The sequence below is a fragment of the Pezoporus occidentalis genome, unplaced genomic scaffold (genome assembly GCF_034315485.1).
Source record: "Pezoporus occidentalis ecotype Australia unplaced genomic scaffold, CSIRO_AGI_Poc_V1 ctg82, whole genome shotgun sequence".
NCBI lineage: Eukaryota > Metazoa > Chordata > Aves > Psittaciformes > Psittacidae > Pezoporus > Pezoporus occidentalis.
The window spans coordinates 3124532-3136782 of record NW_026916181.1 but is presented as its reverse complement, the minus strand read 5'-3'; positions in this window follow the sequence as shown (position 1 = coordinate 3136782).

Sequence of the window (12251 nt, the reverse complement as noted above, 5' to 3'; positions counted from 1 at the left end):
ATAAACTAAATAAAAAAATAAGCAACTGTCTTGACTTGTTCGCCTAATCTGTGAAGTTTTGTGGAAAGCAGCAATGAAAAAACTAAAAAAAAATAGCTCAGTAGAAAGTCTGCATTCCTATTTCTATTTTGAGGTGATATTTATCAAACCCTTCTCTCTGTGCCATGTTACACCCATGTGTGGCCATGACTACTCAGTCCCTTGATAAAACAAAACCGGGGTTTGCTATGCCTGACTGTCTCTTTGAAGCAGCAGTTATATTTTACTACTTAAAGCCCTTCAATGTTGACCTATCTGTGGTCAGTAAAATTCTTAATCTAATATCTTGCCTCAACTAGTGTCTTTAGGCTGCAAATTTCTGTTTAAAAAGCGCCTCTTACTCCATGTTTCAGGACTTGCACAATGCAGTTCAAATCAAGTTTAGATTCCTTCTGTAAATCATCATTCTGGGGTTAATAGTGGAGGTTTGATTGGATCTTTTTTTCCTGATAAGAAACTTTGATTTCTATATGTTACTTTTTTTACTCTTACAAAAAGTGCTTAAACCAAACCTTATAATTTTGAGAAAATTGAGACTATACAGCTGCTGGAGCTGACAGTGTCTGACAAATACTTTTCCTTCAGGGTTATGTCAATTATGTTGTTACAGAACATGCTGAGCCTGGATCCATTCTTCCTGTTTTTTTTTTTTCTGACATGTTGCTAGGAGTTGTCATTTGCAATGATGGATGAAATGGTTGCATTCAGGCAGCACTTTCTAAAGAAAGTTGTCCTTCCCAGAGAAAGATCAGTGTTTAATTGCAGGTTGGAACCATTCTAGTTTTTTTTTTTTCATTAAGCAATCTGGAGATTGAATAAAAATGCCTCTTAACATCTATGACTCCTTGAGTAGCTGCACTAAATAAAAATTCGGAAAGCTTCAGTGTACTTTTTTTACCCTGAAGCTATTTAGAAGTTCTTTTGGTTTTGTCTTTTATTGTGTAGGGGGGGTGTGTGTGTGTGTGTGTTTTGTTATGGCTTTAAGAATTTGGTTTTGGTGTGTTTTGTTTTGTTTTTGTTTTTTTTTTTTACAGGCTTTTGTGAATTTTCAGTCTGGCTTTCTGTAACTGATAATATTCTAAGATAAATGCACATGGCTTGATCCACTGTTTTATTCTTTCATTGAGCTTCCTTTGTTTTTTATTGGGTTCAGGATCAGAAAATTTCCATAGTTTTTGTGTCAGATGTCACTGTTTCTGCCTAGCAAACTATCCAGGGCCAGTGTAGAGCCCAAGCACTGGCAGGTTTGATTAGCCATGCAGTTGACTTATGGTTTCTGGAATAGTTTTGGTCATGCATTCATAGGAATTCCTAGATTTGTTCACACTAAATGGCAAGAGCCATTGCAGAACCATCACTGCCCGGTTTTAGGTACAGAACCAGTGGAGTCCTATAGGGGAAAATACAGCAGTCACAATATATCTCAAGGAAAGGTAAGAAAGAAACTTTAGGACTTAGGTTCTCAAGTGGTAGGATTCCTTTCTCCTGCATGTAGACAATCATGGTTGTTTCCACCAAGGCTAGTCATGTTGACTTTATAGTCAATGGAGTGAAATGGGCACTTTTAGGCCATGTTTTGCTCGGCTTATTTTATGCTTCTACACTAGGATTGGAGAAACCACACATGCAAAGCTTCATAGCTCAGACATAAGAGTTTTAAGGGACCCACCAGAGATGCTGTAGTGATACGTTTAACTCGCTACTGAGGATATAGTTGCTCAAATGACACAAATTACACCCAAAGAGTTTGTTTCTCAACACTATTTGGAAAGTAAGTGGGATGACTGTCCCTGATGCTCCCTCCAGTTTGAAATTGGAGCCATAGACTTTTAGGAATGCCTTTCTTTAAAGATAATGGGTTATCTGCATCATTCAAAAAATCCCTTAGTTTGGATTTGAAAAAAGGACACCTACCTACCTCCAAGACTGTTCATTCAGTTTAGAGACAGGCTGAAATATTTTATTCCTTCTGGATCTCCAATATCATTGCTATAAAACATGTACAACACTGTATCCCACACAACCAGAGTGAAGGCAATTAATCAACAAATCCTATGAAAGGAAAATAAAAAATCTTGTAAAATGTACTGGTTTTGTATCCAGCCTTACACTGCAGTTATTCATTACCTCCACATGTAATAGCTTATAGATAATTGCATTATTCCTTTGCAGATGTTCACCACCTGTTTAAAATTTCACAAGATTGCTCCCTTTGAAATTCCTCATGAGAGCCAAAACACTGAATCCAAAATCCAATGTTACATCCAGCAATTTCTTGGCATTTTTTTCCAACCACAAGGCATGAGTGTTCTGCAACTTCTCATGACACTTCCCACAATACTGTTCATCTGATCTCTTCTGAATGCTTTTTCACTTACTTTGTAACTATGTGATGACATTTAACCCTCCTCAAAACATTAAAGGTGTAAAAGAGGAATATCTCTGCTTTGATTTTTATTTTGGTAATGTTACATCGGTTCATGAGGTAAATAGATGTCAGGGATTTTATATGCAGAACTTCCCCCTCCGTGGTCCAATTAAAAAAAAATAAGAGAAAATGTAGTGCTCCTGCTTACAATTATTATTTGGAATGATACAGCCTGACAAATCTGTAAGAAAACTGACTCTCACATTCATCTCAAATTCAATCAGACAAAAAGCCAGGTACTTCTAAAAAGCAAAATTTGTGGGCCCTGTTTCCATGGAGAAAGGGACTTCTATCCTTAGAGTAATAGTCCAGGACTCTTTAAGAGTTTCACATCTATTTTTCTCAGCTTACAAGAGTTTCTGTCCCATAACATTTGACATATTACCAACAGTGTAGGCATGACTCACTGTTTTCCTTCTATTTTTTATACCACCTTCATCAGGAAAGCCTTTTAATACTAAGACCACTCCAGTTTCTCTATGCTACCTTAACTTCATAAAAAATGCACCCAGGAGTTTCATAATGGTCTCTATTGCATTGCACATTCCACTGCAGATCAGGATAAACAGCTGGAAAAGATTAATTAAGGCAAATTAATTATGTCTTTAATCATATATGCACACACACTTCTGATTATTGGGTGCACCCATAAAGGCAAGATTTCAGGGTGGATAATTCACTAAAACTTGTAAGTAGTGATGCATATAGTCTCTCCTACTGCTCTTGTATAAGCATTGCTGGAGTCATGAAACACAGGCTATTAATGCAAAGAAGAAATAAGAGACAAAGTGATTCTTCTTGGAGCATATTTTTCTATAAAGGTGGAACCAAGCAAGATCTATGCAGGGAGCATGCTGTCCAATACGGGGAGGGGTGTGGCGTTAGAACTCATCTTGGTAGTCAGTCAGTGAGGACTGAATGTGGCCTCTTAGCTTGGCTTAAATGGTGTGTATTTAAACACCGTCACAAAGATGTGACAACTGAGGTTGATGGCTGGCTGTTGGGAGTGATTGCCACTCCATCTGCCCCAGTGCATATTTTGGCAATGGCAGTGACCTCATTTTACTTTTCCATAAGTAAAGGTGTTGATGGGGTTCTGAACATTTTACTGACACTGTCTGCTCTTGGGCAACAAACTCCTTTGCCTTTTGGATTATGGTGATCTGCTACTATGCCCAAGCTAGTGAGACTTCATGATCAAAAGAATATATTAAAGTGGCTATTGGTCTATGATGTGGTAAAGCTTTCTAGCTTTCACAACAGAGCTGGTTCATGTCTGATCAGCTCAGAAGTGTAATCAGGGGAGCTTGCATCCATCTGCTCCCACTTGGTAAGGCCTATCCAAGGTCTAGCCTGGAGACACTAAACCTCTTAGAAAGAAAGTGCAGGTGCAATTTAAAAATACAAAGCATAATCAAAATATCTGACATAGCTGACAGCCTGATTAACATAAAGGTAGAACTTGAAAATTAAACTGGTAACAAAGGATTTTTTTCCCCCAGGTCATTGATATTACAGAGTAGGCAAACATATATGGATTCTCCAACAATTGCCCCTCGTTCTGCATTCATAGAAAACTGGCCCCTGCAGTGAAATCATTTCATGATACCAATTTATCTGATACTCTTATTTGTAGATTACAAATCCAAAATTCAAACATTGTAGTCACTATTATGAGATTGCAAACTGCACATGATTTGAATGAGCCAAATGGACCATTTCAAGAAAAACTGTATGGTTTTCCCCATCATAGAGCATGCAGCTGTACTTAAATGGACTTAAGGTTACAAATCTTATTATAATTCTATATTGGGAACTGGCTCACAGTACTCCCCTGAAGAATCCATGTCAGTGCAAGATAATTCCAGGTATGAGTGAGAAAAACTCTGCTTTTCTCCAAGCTTACTCTAAGTGGAGTCAGAATTAGGTTTTCTCTTCTACTTGAGACATGTTATCCTTAGTAAACCCCAGCAAATGTTCATTAACTGTTTAATTCCTGCTGGCAGCCTTATTCTTGTTCAAGTTAGAATCACAGAATCATAGAATAATTAGGGTTGGAAAGGAGCTTAAGGATCATCTAGTTCCAACATCCCTTCTGGGCAGGGACAACTCACACTACACTATGCCACTCAAGGCCCTGTCCAGCCTGACCTTGAACACTGCCAGGGATGGAGCATTCACCACTCCTTTGGGCAACCTGTTCCAGTGCTCACCACTCTCACAGTAAAGAACTTCTTCCTTATATCTAAAGCGAACTTTCCCTGTTTAAGTTTAAACCCGTTACTCCTTGTCCAAATGCTATAGTCCCTGATGAAGCGTTGAAGAGTCCCTCTCTGGCATCCTTGTAGGTCCCCTTCAGATACTGGAAGGCTGCTATGAGGTCTTCATGCAGCCTTCTCTTCTCCAGGCTGAACAGCCCAAATTTTCTCAGCCTGTCTTCATAATGGACGTTCTCTAGCCCTCTCATCATCCTCATAGCTCTAAAGCTCCTGGCGTTTTAGAACATAGTAGATGGAGACTGTAATGCGCTATATAAATGCCCATCATGTGTAGATCTAGTGAGCTCTTTGATAAACTAAATTATGAGATTTAAATATTGTGGGTAAGATTAATCTCCTTCAGCTTTAGACATCTGTAGCTGATAGCTCAGCTGTTCCCCCTGGTAAACTCACAGTCAGCAGAAAGAAATGAGTGCTTCCAGAGTGATTCATCATGACTTTGTAGATGTGAGTTGCAAAGTGAGTTGTGCCATGGACTTCACTGATGGTGTTGATTAAATTTCCCATGAAGAGAGCCCAGGGTCAAAAATTAACTTTGTATCTGCACAGGCAGTTGTGGTTAAAAATTTTCACCTTTGAATTCTTCATATTTATTCAAAATATTTACCTGTGGGAAAGGAAAAAGCTCCTGTTTCAGTGTTCGTGGGCATGTTAATTCAATCACCTCTGAATTCAGGGAACACAATTTTACCTTGTATAGCTCAGAATTTAACATTAGTTTTGCCTCATAGCTGGATGCTATGATTATTAGGCTGTAGGCTATTACTGAGGGTAAGCTTTTGAAGAGAAAAATCCTGCCTGCAACTTGAAAATTATCTTTACAAAAAATTTTTTTTGGCATAGAAATAGTTCTGTGAATAAGTCTGCGAAAGGCATGGGGGGGACCTTTAGTAGTTTTGCTGAGTAGTCACTTTTATAAAGTTCCCAATACAGATATTCTGAGTATTTTTCTATGCATTAGCACTGACACATAACTATGCAAAAAAGATCCTGTAGTTGATCCATTAATGATTTTCATTTTACTTCAGTTTAGAAGTGACCCAGACAGAGGGCTATTAGAGAGATTGATGGTTATTGTTTTATAGCATAGAAATAATGAATGTTTGTGAAGGGTAAATACCCTCATGTGAGCCTATCAATTTTCTATCAGTCATGCTTGCAGGTTTTTTTCAGACTATTTTGCAACATCTTATTCTAGCTCTCCTATAGAAAACTTGAATGAAATCTAAATGACTGACAAAACCCCCAGTTGTATTTTTTTAGCTGATATTTGCTAGGAGGAAACTTAAATGCAGATCTTTAGTAAGTACAAATCATCGTATTTCCCTTTAATTCTTATACCCCTTTGCAAACTGACATGATGATTTAGTTCTGGTCTAGCGTTAATCAATTTTTTCCTACATCAATTACTGCTTATACCAATGGTGTCTTAGCATCACTGAGGTAGCCAGAATTCATTTACATCTAGAATTTCTGTTTATCAGAAGTTTTTCTGTTTTTTCATAGTGTTATTTTATACATTTAAAGCAACAGAAACAGCCCCATGTGCTCTCTTCTCCATCATGTATTTCATCTACCTAATCTGCATTAGAAAAAACTTGTTACAGGAGAAGAGACACGTCTTTGTTTCCTTGGAAAGCCAAATTAATTCCTACATGTATGAGAGATGGTGATACAAAAATATGTTTATTACTTAAGAACTTATGAAAATGTTGCTTTCTTACATCTTATGCAATGACTGCCCAATTAGTTAACTGAAATCTCAAATTAATCCCTAAATTAATCCCTATAAATAATTTAATCAGTACAAGTAAACTTTTTGGATGATCCAAACAAGCCTGATTACTAATAATTCAGTGTTTTAGAACAGAAAGGCAAGGGGGCAGAGGATATAAGTCATTTGTTATTCCTTATCAAGCTTACAGACTAATTATACTGATCAGAGTAAGATGTCATAATCCATCTGTTTCCAGTTTATGCTCTTGAGTACCAAATATCAGAAACTTAAGAATTACATACTTATGAGTACCCAGAAGTTATTATGACAGCAATTTTAAAGAAAATATGCACTGATCCATCTGATACAGTTTTTGCCTTGTTGCTACCAAGAACAAAACAGAGGTTTCTGGAAACTTAGTAAAAAAATTAACACAACTGCTTATAAAGTATATCTGCACTTTAATTGTATGTTATGAGCCTTGTTCTATACTGTCAGCATGTTTACCAGTCTTATAGGATATGTCATAATGAGTAAGTACGGGACTGTTACTTATCACACACTGCATATATACCCATACTGGAACAAAAAAAGCTGGGGTTATGCATTTACCTCCTCATGATCATCCTTGCAGGCAGCTGATGGTTAACCGTTGCCACCACACTGCCTAGAGCATAAAGAAAATAGAATGTCATGTGACAGCCCAAAAATTCTGCAGGTCTGTCAAATGGCTGCGAGTTATAATTAATTTTGTCTCCTAGAAGTCCTCCAAGTCTGAGGCAACAATACACCACACACCTGGGAATCCCAACCAGTGGCCATTTTAATTTGTAATTGAAAGTTTGCTCCATAGCTGTTCAACTTATCTGCCCATTTGAGGGAAAGTCATTTAAAACAAATCAAAGACGATGTCAGGACTCTTGGCTTCTTTGGCTATGTGCTCATAGTGTGTCAAAGGAATCATTTCCAGTACAAGTAACCTAGAGAGAAATAAAGTCTGTTAGGGATAAGCTACCTCCTGATTTCTCCCACCTGCCCCATGCTAGAAACAAACTTGGAGATTGCTTCTCATTAAAGCCACACTACTGGAGTCAATGCTGTCAGGGAAAAGACAACATCATTTTCTAAACAATGAAACACATGCGCTTATGGGATGTGGGAATGAAGCTGTGTAGCCAACTTAATCCTTGCAGAGCTCTTACTTTATCAGCCTACACACTATTATTCCTTTCACTGCTGGCTAGAGCCTGCATTATATACTTGTCACTCCAGCAAGGGCCTGAAGGAATTATATTAACGGGCTGCTGGCAGGCTTTCTACTGACCTGTCAAAACACAACCAGGTTGGGCTTTCAGCTTCCTTTTGAGGTTGTGAAGGCAGGGTCTGCTGTAGCTAAAGACATTGTCCTTGTCCAGTGGTCTCATAAGTGACATTTCTGTTAGGAAAGCTGCAGCAGAGATTAGATTCCAATTTGAAATACAGGCTCCAGTTCTCACACTCTGAACTAAGAAAATTATTTTCTAGTTCTTGCAGTAACCTACACTCACAGTTTAGGATTTTGTAACTTGCTGAATGGTTAGAATTGAAGTTGTACAGATCTGTTGGTGTCATTTGTTTCCATAAGGTTTTCCACACTCCAGCTATTGCTGCTGGCCATGGCTCACACTGCTTCTGGCTTGCACTTACCTCTTTTTCATGTCATTTCCTTCTTCTGCTTAATACCTCTTGTGATAGCTATTCTAAATTCCGATTTTTTGATAACCGTTAGTATTTTAAGTAACAGAAAAAGAATTAAACCATCTCTCAGATCACAAGAAACTCTTAAACAATTTTTTCCTGTCCTTCTACATATTTTGAAAAAGCTTCTCACACAATTGAATGTTTTCATTCCATATTTTATATCCTTTGACTCCAACCTTTATGTCATGCTAAGCATGAGTAGCTTGTCATTTCATGCGTATGTTGCTGATGATAACTGATTTGAATTTCTAAATATTATTATAATTGTGTAACGATGAGCCTGTTTTAACAGAAATACCTTTCAAAACACTGAACATGTAGACAAACACATTTTAGTTCTGGTCACTGTTTTTTTTCTCCAACTTGTCTCTCATTCAGTGCACCAGTGTTCTTGTTTGGAATAGGGTAGAGTTAATTTTCTTTCTAGAAACTGATGCAGTGCTGTGTTTCGGCTTTAGCCTGATAATAATGCTCATAACACACCAATGTTTTAGTTGTTGCTAAGTAATGCTTACCCTAATCAAGGACTTTTCAGTTTCTCAAGCTCTGCAGTGGGGAGGGGCAAGAAGCCGAAAGGGAGCAGAGACAGGAAACCTGACCCAAACTAGCCAAAAGGGTATTCCATACTACTACACACCATGCCCAATGTATAAAGTGGGGGCAGTTGGGCAGGAGCCGTTGGTGACTGCTTGGGTCAAGCTGGGTATCAGTCAGTGGGTGGTGAGCAATTGTATTGTAAATCACTAGTTTTTCTCTTCCCTTTGGTTTCATTCTTCTTCCTCTTCTCCTTTTCATTAATAGGAATAATCATATTAGTAGTATATTTTACTTTATTTCAACTATTAAGCTGTTCTTAACCCACAAGTTTTATCTTTTTTCCAGTTCTCTTCCCCATCCCACTGGGGATGGTGAGGTAGAAAATGAGTAAGTGGCTGCGTGGTACTTAGTTGCTGGCTGGGGTTAAACCATGACAAATAAATAATGGAATATCACCTTTTGCAAGGTCCTTATTTGGAGCTCTTAGGGTTTGATTTGGCATCCAACTTGCAGATGGCTATCTGCTTCAAATAATATTTATATATTAGATCTGTTGTTGAGCTAGCCCCCAATACAAGAAGGTCACAGGAAAATCTGTTTTCTCCTTTTTACGTCTGATCTGTAAAGCTGCCCTTGCTCTAACACATAGCTCCCAAAAGTAGTGAAAGTCTTCAAGAATAGGGGATGGATGAAGAAGCATGATTGGGAGCTAGGAGCCAAAAATGCCTGTGTGCAGGAAGAAGAGGAGTAAGATTTATTAGTATTGGCCTGTGAAGGTGGGGAGGAGCTTATTTGAGCAATGTTTCCAGTGCAAAGCTATTTTAAAATAGACTGTTTGGACTTTATTGTGAGCAAGAATTATTACAGATAGATTATTACTTTAATAAATGTTTGGTTTAGTGTTCTGATTAAAAGTTTAAAGAATTCAAATTAAATTTTTAACACTTGATACCACAACTTCTATTTAATTCTGTAGAGATACTATAAGAGATTGTCTAGGGTGTGTAATTCAATGTTACACAGAGCACAGGTTAAGGTGACTGGTTCCGATGAAGATTCCTGGTCTGATGGCATCAGCCTAGAAGAATGTTTAATTTCACATGCAATTGACCCATATTCTTTTTATTTGTCAAGACAACAAAAATCTGTAGATGTTTTCTGCGTTTGCAGATAGACAGAATGTAGCCCTTTTTCTGGGGTGTTATTTTATTCTGTACTTGGTCATATTTCCAGACTGGAATTGAAGTTCTCTACTGGTGCAAATCAATACAGATTCACTCCAATCAACAGGACTCCAGATTCGTATCAGTTAAGGGCATGACTACATTTCTTCTGAGGCCCCCTCATCATCATACCATAAATCATACCAATTTCAACCAGTGCCAATCTACCAGTGTGAATGGAGTTCTGCCTGGTTTATAATGCCATGGCACTAAAATCAAACTGGAAACCCATAAAACTTTTAATTAATCATTTTAACATGCAGTTATCAATGTAACCTACTTTCATGCAAATTATTTTACTTAAAGAAATAGATCACTTGCATTAATCCTGTATTGTATTGAGTCTGGCTGAGTTGGAATTAATTTTCCCTATAGCAGCCCTTATCGTGTTGTGCTTTGTATTGATAGGTAGAAAGGTGTTGAGAACACCCCAGTGTTCTGAGCAGTGCTCCACAGCATCGAGGACATCTCTCTGATCTCCCTCCTCACCAGTAGGCTGGGGGTTGGCAAGATCTTGGGAAGGGACACAGACAGGACAGCTGACCCCAACTGACCAAAGGGATATTCCATATGATGTCTGCTCAGCAATAAAAGCTAAGAGAAGGGAGGAGAAAGGCAAGGGGCATTCATTATTTATGACATTTGTCTTCTGGAAAAAGTGCTATGCTTAATGAAGCCCTGCTTCTGGGAATGGGAAGAGAAACAAAAGATACCAAGACAGTAATCCAAAAGGAACACACTGGACAGTTCTAAACCTACCAGATACTTTATCTGACACTAACATTTCCTTTGTGTCTAGAGCTCTGCTTCCAGGTAAACCTCACAGTGCTTGCACCACCCCTACCTGATCAGAAGTCGTTTCCAAAGCTACTTGTCCCTGTCCCTCAACTGCAGCAACAGCTGAATCTCCTTGTTATGTGTAAAGCATATCTAAAACATATCTTTCAAAATTGGACTGCTTGTGACCTAATTTATGTCCATTTTATTTTAAAACACACTCAGGCTAGCATACGTGCTTACAGTTTAATGACTAGCAGAAACTCTTAAGAATAGGAAAGATAAAAGCTCAAGTCTCTCCTTGCTTTGAGACAGACAGATTTAGGCCATTCTCATGCTACTTCTAAAGTAAAGCTGTCCTTGCCTATGGAGACAGCATGTCAGTCATGTTACACTGTACCCATGGCAAACAAGCCTTTTCAATGTGGCAGCATCACCTGCTGATGCCTGAAGGATTTTCTACAAAGTAGGTGGTGTTCAGTTATAAGAAAAAAGGTTCATTTCCACAAATGCAGAGGAACAATGACATTCAGGAGAACCCCAATAACCTCCTCAGAGAAATGAGCCTCAGCTGCTCCTGGGATTGTCCCAAGACAGCCTTGAACCCATGTGCTGGGGGCGAGGCACATCACCGTGAATTATGGAAGAGGGATATGGACTACCTTACAGACTGAAAGGGGGTTTACTTCTTTGGGGTATGGGGCTCAGGAAAGGATGTAGGGAAAAAGCATCATGGGATGGTACAAAACTTATTATGAAATGGTTAAGGGAAGGACCAAAGGTAGGGAAAAAGAGGAATTGAGCTGTCTAGGGGAGGAACAAATATGGGGAAATAGAGAGATAAAGGGCTAAAAGCAGCCAGACGTATGTGAACACTGGATGGTCAGTATGCTCGTCTGGCCATGCCCTATGCCTGATTAATGCAGTCTGTTTTGTCTCCTCATTAAACTCCATTTAGAATAATTTTCCTGGGTGAGGGGCTCCCTATTCTGTGCACAGCAATCAGTCACACCATGGGCTGAAGGGCCCATGAATCAGTGGTGCTGGCAGCTGGAGAGACCAGAGTGCATGCATGTTGTGTAGGTGTGTTTCTGTGTGTGAGCACTATTGAACATCAAGACAGAGTAGGTGGTGAAGGAGATGCATGGCTTGAGAGACAGGTGTTGGGATGGACAGAAGGCTGGGCCAAACAGTGGAGAGATGCAAGGAGGGGAAGTTAGCTGCTGCAGGGACCATGGAGTTTGGAGCTCATCTGAGCTCACCTTCACGTGTGTCCAGGCATAAGAAGAGTAAGGGGGTCCAGGGCCAGATACAAGGTAGACTAAGTGTCTAAGACCAGTTACTGAAGGGATCCATAGTGTGTGTGTATGCATGCAAGGTGCTCTTTTTGGTCATCCAAGTGCCAGGAGTTGGCCAGCCCAAGGATTCAGGGGTTGAGTTTGGACTGACTGAATGTCTTAGGCAAGTTACTGGAAGGATCCATGGTCTATATTAGTGTGTATTTCCGACTA